This window comes from Ornithodoros turicata, unplaced genomic scaffold (assembly GCF_037126465.1).
Source record: "Ornithodoros turicata isolate Travis unplaced genomic scaffold, ASM3712646v1 Chromosome24, whole genome shotgun sequence".
Taxonomy (NCBI): domain Eukaryota; kingdom Metazoa; phylum Arthropoda; class Arachnida; order Ixodida; family Argasidae; genus Ornithodoros; species Ornithodoros turicata.
The window spans coordinates 555,634-563,983 of record NW_026999345.1 but is presented as its reverse complement, the minus strand read 5'-3'; positions in this window follow the sequence as shown (position 1 = coordinate 563,983).

Below are 8,350 nucleotides of genomic sequence, written 5' to 3'. Positions count from 1 at the left end.
TTGGATAGTTTACGCTAGTTTTGTCCTGTGAGGTTAGGTTAAGCCCCTTGCTTGCAGTTCACCTTGATTTGGGCCATACCACATGACTCTAGCAACTGTAGGGTGGATTTGGGGGATTCTGAAACGATTTATTTTTAACGATATATTCTTAACCGTGGATTCCTTAGCGTTTATATTTAAACGGGGATATTTCGCCGATCATTATTGTGCGTTTATTTTTAAGCGTATATTCTGGGAGATATATTTTTAACAGCGGGTACTTATGCGTTTATTTTTGAAAGAGAAAAACTGGGAGACGACATAACTAGACAAAAAAGTAGAGAACTCCGACTTAACATAAAAAAATAACAAGGTTTACTCAAACGTTTCGGCCGTCATGCGATGGACATCATCAGTGCCGAACTGAATGAGAGATTGCACAACCGGTCGCTATTTAAGGAGATGGGACTATTATTCGGGGAGGGGCCACGGTTTTTGTTACAAACCGAGGGGTCACCGCGTATGTGCCAAGACTCTAGAAGCTTCCTGTGTCCCCATCTTTCTTCTCTCTTGTTATGTTAAGTTGGAGTTCTCTACTTTTTTGTCTGCATTTTCATGTCCGAGGCTGTTTTTGTGACAAGAGGGCAAGGGTGCTGGCAACATGGCACATGTTCACAAAAATGCAGAACCAGACACACACACAAAAAAATTATAGCATAACACAGCCCGAATCATTTTGTCGTGTCCTTTTTGCTGTGTCATCTGTTCTACTTTTTTTTCGTGTGTAGTTTCTGGATTTTAAGCCCAAGAGCAGTTGCTGTAGAGGATGCTGAGAACATGTGAAGCATACATTTTCTCATTCACACATTATGCTGTAAGCAGTGTGAAATACAACTCAAAAGGAATTTAATGAGAGGCAACTTGTCACCAAGATTAGTGTGGGAACATTGCAAAGAAAAAATAATTCTGAGCCATAATGGATTCCTATCCTATTTAATGGTACAGTATCAGATGAAAGTTATTCAAATAATATTATAGACGTAACCATGCAAATTATCGGTCAAATAGAGAAGCTGGCTGCAGTAGACTACAATGTGTCACATTAACAATATCACACAACTTACAGCACTTGGCGAAATGAAGAATGCGAAAAGCAGATGAAGTGAACGCAATATGCGACGAAACCAAGGAAACTATCTCGCTACAACTGCAATATACAGGGTGTCCGAGAAAACGTGTCATTGAATTATAATAAAAAAACTACACCACCTAGAGTCATGCGGTCAAGGCATTTTGTTCTTAGTGGGTTTTTGCTACCTCCTGATGTGAATGTCGTGTAACGTAAGCTCAATTATGTCAATTTTTGCGAGATTTAGTCGCAAATTTGCCAAGTAAAGGACACTTTTTTACCCCACTTGTAGCGGACGCTGGACGACGACAATGACGACAATGATGGCCACGCGCGTGGAGCACCCGCTTCTCAGTTCCACCGGCGCGGCCATGGAGATAGGCCACCGTCATCGCCTCTCCGTGGCATACCATCATCGCCGGTCGGGGCTCATGTACAGGAAGACCATCGTCCTCTACATTTGGTGACCCGGACAAAGAACATCACGTCCGGAGCAATTCGGCCCTTCACCATCCCAAATTTGTGACGACGCCATCGAGCAGACCTACCTCCGGCACACACGCGCTTCACAGATTGAGCCGCCTCCACTCCTACCGCATCTCGGTACTCTTCACTCCTCTTCTCACGCTTCTCACTGCCGGCCGCGACATTCGAGCCTTGCGCTCACCTGCCGGTTGCGGCAGTCGCGGCAGCCGTCGCCTTGGCACGCTTCAGCCCGTCTTGGCACCCCACTCACTCCACCTGGGACTCTCGAGCTTCAGCTCCCGTGCCGGTCGCAGCACCCCAGGACCACGACCGAGCGCCTCACTCTCTCTCGCTCGTCTCTACCTGATGCATAGCTGTTCCCGTCATCCTCTGTGAAATGCCGCCAACATGTGCCGTGCCCCTGTTCGACCACACGTCACCACGTCTGCACGTCTACCACGGTCGCCCTCAACTGCAGCTTTTCCCAGACGCGTTACCTGGACTCCAGCTCTTGCGATGCGTCCGCAACGCATCTGACGGCCGGGGGACCCCTGTAGCGGGCGCTGGACGACGACAATGACGACAACGATGGCCACGCGCGTGGAGCATCCGCTTCTCATTTCCACCAGCGCGGCCATGAAGATAGGCCACCGTCATCGCCTCTCCGTGGCATACCATCATCGCCGGTCAGGGCTCATGTAGAGGAAGACCATCGTCCTCTACACACTAATGTGAAGAGCGTGTCTAGGATATTCAGGAGCTATCCCATCGGTAAAAATAGCCGACCATCTTGCTCTATGGAGCTCCCACAGGATAGCGCACAATGAATTTTTCAGCGCAATCTTTGTCAGTCCGACGACAGGAGGTTGGAAACCCAGCCCACCCCGGCATCGCAGAAAGAGATAACGCAGGCATGGCTTATCGCGTCCGACTTTTGCTGGGATAATACTTTCCCTCTCCCAATTTTAGGAACTGTTATTTTTTCTACTATCATTCTGTGGACTGGCTTTGGAACCTCCTTTCGTTGGACTGAGAGCGATTGCGCTCAAAAAGTCATCGCGCGTTATGGTCCTGTGCTCCGAATAGCATGATGTTCGGCTATTTTTTTCCGATACGATAGCCCCTCAATATTCCTGTCAATTATCATTAATTTGAGTAAATCCGGCACACTCTTCACATTGGAGGGGTAAAAAGTGACCTTTACTTGGCAAATTTCCGACTTCAGTTCGCAAAAATTTACATAATTAAACTTAGGGTACATGACATGCACATCAGGAGGTGGCAAAACCCTAGTAAGAACAAATGCCGTTGAACGCATGATTCAATGTGGCGTAGTTTTTTTATTAAAATTCAATGACACGTTTTCTGGGACACGCTGTATTGAAGTTCTTTTTAAAAAAATAGAAGTTCAGATTAGCGCACAAACACACGGGAACCGAGCTAACTTGCTTTCCGTCAGGTCCGTTGCATTATTTCTCACTCTGTCATGACGGACCCCCTAACCTACAACATACGTCACTTACGCACAGTAGTATAACATTTATATTATTGTATATGTGGCAGGGCGCACACAGGCACAGAATATGAAAGATATCAGCTGTCGCACACACAGCCATCCCGAAAACTATGCCCATCTTCGTTGATGCACCCACGAATCCACAGGAAGACCGCCGAGGCTTTCCCACTCGGATTAAGTACCTGTACCTTGAACTGTAAACAGTTTGTTGAACACTGCAGAAAACGACAACAGCTGATTGCCGATTTCATGGGCGCGGCCATGCTAGCCGACAAGGACAGTTCAACAGAGGAGCAATTTTAGGTAAACGCGAATGTGGCGCTTATCGACCATACAGTATTTTGTAACACCCTCTCCCGTTCACTCCACCCACAAGACCACCACGCTTGTATGTCAGTTGCTATGAAATTTTTCTCCTCCCCTTATCATATTAGTTAATTATCTGTAAGGTTTGTATCATATTTGTTATTTGTTAATTATCTGTGAAGGGCTCGACAACTTCAGTAGCCACAGCCTGCGGAGCGGCCTCCACGGGCTCAGAGAAGTCCGGAACCATAATCCGTGTCCAAAAGTCCACAGGATCCCCAGGAGGTTCCAGAGGAGGGCCATCCAGCACCAAGCGGGCACAAGTACGACGATTTTTCCGGTACAGGTCTTGTATCTTCGCATACTCCATACGGCGACGCATACGGCGTGTAGTCCTCCTGATCGGCTGCCGCACAGGAGTTCCATTAGCCCGCAAAGGTTGTGGAGGTAGAAGATCGAATAGGCACCTCTCCAGTTGCGGGAGGAAGGCCACTGACTCCATTTCCAGGTCCACTATGGCCCGAAGGGAGGCATGTCGGGGACCAATCCACAGCTCCGGCAAGTAGTTCATCAGGAACGAACGGAGGCACCCCTGAGGAGATGGAGATGGCCTGGCGTCAGATCGAAGGGTGGCTCTGCCATAGCCTCCAGATCCCCAGTAAAGATATCCGGACGGGCAGCCAGGGCGGGAGATGCAGATGAAGAAGCTGTGGCCACTCCAGATGAAGCCACTCCAGATAAAGCAGCAGGGGCTGGAGATCCAGGAAGATCAACACTCGAAGACACAGCTGTAGCAATTGGGATGGATGATGAAGGCAACCGGGGGTCAGCTCCACGAGACGGCGCAGGATCCAAGGATTGAAGCGGCCTCGTCGAAGAAGTTACAGAAGAGCTGCCTGGTGTCGCAGCACGAGGAGAACCAGCTGAGAGTGTGGCGAGAGCTGCGTCAACCCGCGCACGGTCCTCCCTAGTGCGCCGAATTCCCTTTATCCCTTCAAGGGTACGATGAGGAAAGGCATCCATGAGAGCCATGTTCATAAACCGTTGTCCTGCCAGTGATAGGTCTGCCTCCTTGAAATCAAGCAGTTGCCTTTCCTCCTCACTCCAGTGCGGCCTCACCCTTGCAGTCACCGCGGCCTGGTCAGCCTCAGCCGGATGGGTCCTACGCATATGCTGGTCTAGACCTTGAGCTGTTGTAAACACTCTTAGACAGTCCTGAATTGAGCACTGGTGCACACTCCCTGGAGGACAAGAATACCTTAACGTTGATTGGGTCGCTGCCTCACGAACGGGCAGATATGCAGATGACGTACTGGGCACCACCAGATCAGGCTCTGGGTGCATCCCATTATGTTGGGCTCTGAGACCCTGAACTGATTTACACAGTCTGCCACACAAAGGGCCCACTACTGAGGAATTACTTGTGGTAGTCATTAAAGAGGCACCAACACCAGGATCGGCTTGATCCCTCCCTGAACTATGGTCCACTTGACCCTGTCCAGCATCAAACACTAACGCAGCCGCAGAAGCAACACCTGGATCTACTCGAAACAGTCCTGGAGCAGTATCCACTCGAATCTGTGCAGTGTGGGTCAGACGCACATGTTGCGCGAGCCCACGCTCAGTCCTAAAGGGCCTATCGCACTCAGTGCAAGACACTACCATGGCACCAACCCGCAACGAACTGGCTGTTGGGCCCTCTACCACAGCGGTGGCGGGGCAGGAAACAATGCTTGCCAACGCCCAACCGGGAAGCACCGAAGAGCAAACAACGGCGCAAAGACGTCACCACCTTAACCTGAACTGAATTTAGCCACCTGATACACAAGGTAACAGGGCCCGGGGGGCACCTCGTGGAGGTACCGGTCAGGATTTGGCCCCCCAAATACTTGGCGTCATTTATTTGGTGAAAGCAGGTTAATCTTACAGCCGCCTATCACTCGTCTTTGAATGGATTGTATTTCAAAAACATGATGTGTATGATACTTGGACGTCCTTTGTGTCATTTAGCTATTCTTTTTTCGCAATTCTATTTTTACAAAGGGAAGATATACCCTAAAATAACTTGCCCAAAATTAAAATACGGAAAGGGGCAAGGAAACTGCGTGCCTCAGGGGCCCGCACCTCCATCACCGATGGGGGGCCACAGAGGTCATACGCCCAAAAACTTGGTAACACCGCACACTCCCCTGAAGACTTATTATAGTTACCATTCGAATGTCCTTCTTGGTCAGTCCCAGATCCAGTAACGTGTCGGCACTGGCACGAGCCTAAACCCCTCCAAAAGACAAAGTCAAACTGGAGACTAGAGGGTCGGATCCCGGACCACGCACTTGTTCACGAAAGTCCGGACGGCTGTACTTGAACACTTTGTGGCCTTGGGCCAATTCCAAGGCAATGCCCGTCCCCACCACCTGGGCATCAAGGATTACCACTTGGTTTTGTCGCTTCAAGACCAGGTCGGGCTTGAGGGTGTCTTCCGCAATTCGGTAGATGGGTTCAACCTTGACTTCCCATCCAACCTCCCCGAGCCACTTAGCGACATACCGCACGACATTGTCGTGGCGACGCGTCCGAGCACCATGGGTCCGATGACACGTTTGCAGGATGTGGGCCAAAGTTTCGTCGGACTGGCATCCGGCCCTACATCTCTTCTCGGACACGACTGCACGACCAGACCTCGTGGGGCAGGGGAGGGCATTCGCTCGGATCTTGAGAGTGTCAATGAACGTCAGATAGTTCCTGTGTATGGGGCGCTGGTCTGCCGGTAAGCGTGAAAACCACGCCCAGGTACCTCCAGTCGGCGCCGAAGTCGGCGAAGTCCTTCTGGCCAAGACGCGGTGGTACAGACACCGCAGACCCGAGGTGATGGTAATCGGCCTGAACTCCGCAGGTAGGAACGCTCCGGGCTTCTTCGGGACGAACGCTGTTCTCGCGTTCCTTAACGAAGGTGGCACTGTCCCGGTAAGTATGAAAAGGTTTAGTAGCACCCTAAGGATCACGATGGGAACGGGAAAGCAGATTCTTCTTACTCCCGCCTATAACTCGTCATTGAATGGACTGTATTTCAAAAACATGGTGTGTATGACACTTGGTCGTCCTTTGTGTCATTTAGCTACCGAAAACAGATTATTCTTACTGCCCCCATCACTCGTCATTGAATGGATTGCATTTCAAAAACATGGTGTGTATGATACTTGGTCGTCCTTTGTGTCATGTAGCTATTTTTTTTTTCAATTCCGTCTTTATTCAGGGAAGACATACCCGACAACTAGTCCCCAAAATAACTTGCAAGAGGAGTTGCCTTAGGGGCCCGCACCTCCATCACCCGTGGGGGACCACCGTCATACGCCCAAAGACGTTATAGCATCTGACACCGCCCTGCAAACACATAATCGTGATTAAAGAAATGTCCTTTTTGGTCAGCCCCATGTCCAACAATGTGTCCGCACTAGCGCGGGCCCATACCCCACGGAGGGACAACGTTACACTTGACACGATGGGGTCTTGGCCCGCGCCACGCACGTGGTCGCATGGTCGTGGTCGTGGACGATCATATTTTAAAACCTTGTGTCCATGTGCCAGTTCTAGGGCTATACCCGTGCCCACCACCTGGGCGGCTAAAACGTAGGTTTGATCGCCTCTCTTGGCTACGAGGCCATGTTTTAGGGCGCCTTGTGTGGTCCGGATGACGGGTTCGATGGTGGTGTCCCATCCTGTCTCTCTCAATCTCTTATCCACGAAGCGCACAATGTTGTCGTGCCGGCGGGTACGGGCTCCGTGGGTGCGGTGGCAGGTTTGAAGGATGTGCGAAAGGGTTTCGTGTGAACGACAACCCGCCCGACATGTCCTTTCGGTGTCTAACCCCCGGCCAGATCTTGTGCGGCATAGGAGGGCGTTGATTCTTAACTTCGTTACATCCATGAATTGTTGGCCATTGAGAATCCGGGTGCCATCCGCTATCCAAGAGCGTGCGAAGGCACCAGAGAGGCGTCAGCTAGGGCCTTACCATCGTTCGACTAGTAAAGGCAATTGCACCAAAATTTCTTGACTGTCGCCGTAGATCTAAGGAGGCGGACATCAAACGTAGAGGCTTCCTGAGGCCTACGTAAAGCATTAGTCACACATTCCGTAGTGGTGGATTCCCTGACGGCTGGGTGGTAGGAGTCCTTCAGGCTGCGGATCCTAGCATGCTGTAACGTAGGTACGCTTGTCCGCAGGGAGGGGATTCCTAGCCCGCCGCACGCCACTGGTGCGTGGATGTAGGCCACGGGAACGTCATGTGGTAGCTTAATCCAGCGGTGGACGGCGGCTCTGATGTTGGCGTCCAATCGGTCCAGAAGCCCCCTCGACCAACGCTCCAGCACCAGGCGGTGGTAATGCCTTGGTATTAGATAATATCGTAGAATTACAAGGCGTTGCTGGAGCTTCAGGGGCGCTCGCTGAACCCGTTGAAGGAGATCCACCACTTCTTGGATTGGGGGGGGGGGGGGTTGTTGGTCTCCCTGTCAGGGTAAAGGTCACACCCAGATATTTCCAGTCGAACTCTGGTCCCGCCGCCTGCACCGTGTGACCTGCTACCTGGAACGTAGTGGACGAATCTATCTTGATCTTCTTGTCTCTGCCTAAGTAAACCATCGCCACTGTGAAGGTCTTGCCTGGATAACGGTGAGACCACGGGAGGCCAGGTAGGCGGTCGCTTCATGTAGACGATGTTGAAGTCCAACGGGGGAGGACACGACGAGGGTCAGATCGTCGGCGAATGCCATCGCGTCTACGGTCGTCTCCCCCAAGCTGAAGCCGATGCCTTCGCCACCTTTTCTCAGGAAACCATCGAGCACTAAATTAAATAGTAGAGGCGACAGCGGGTCTCCCTGTCTGACCGCCGTTGTCGGTTGTACTAGACGGGTAGAAGATCCAATGCGAAGAAGTGTCGGCGCATCCCTGTATAGGTC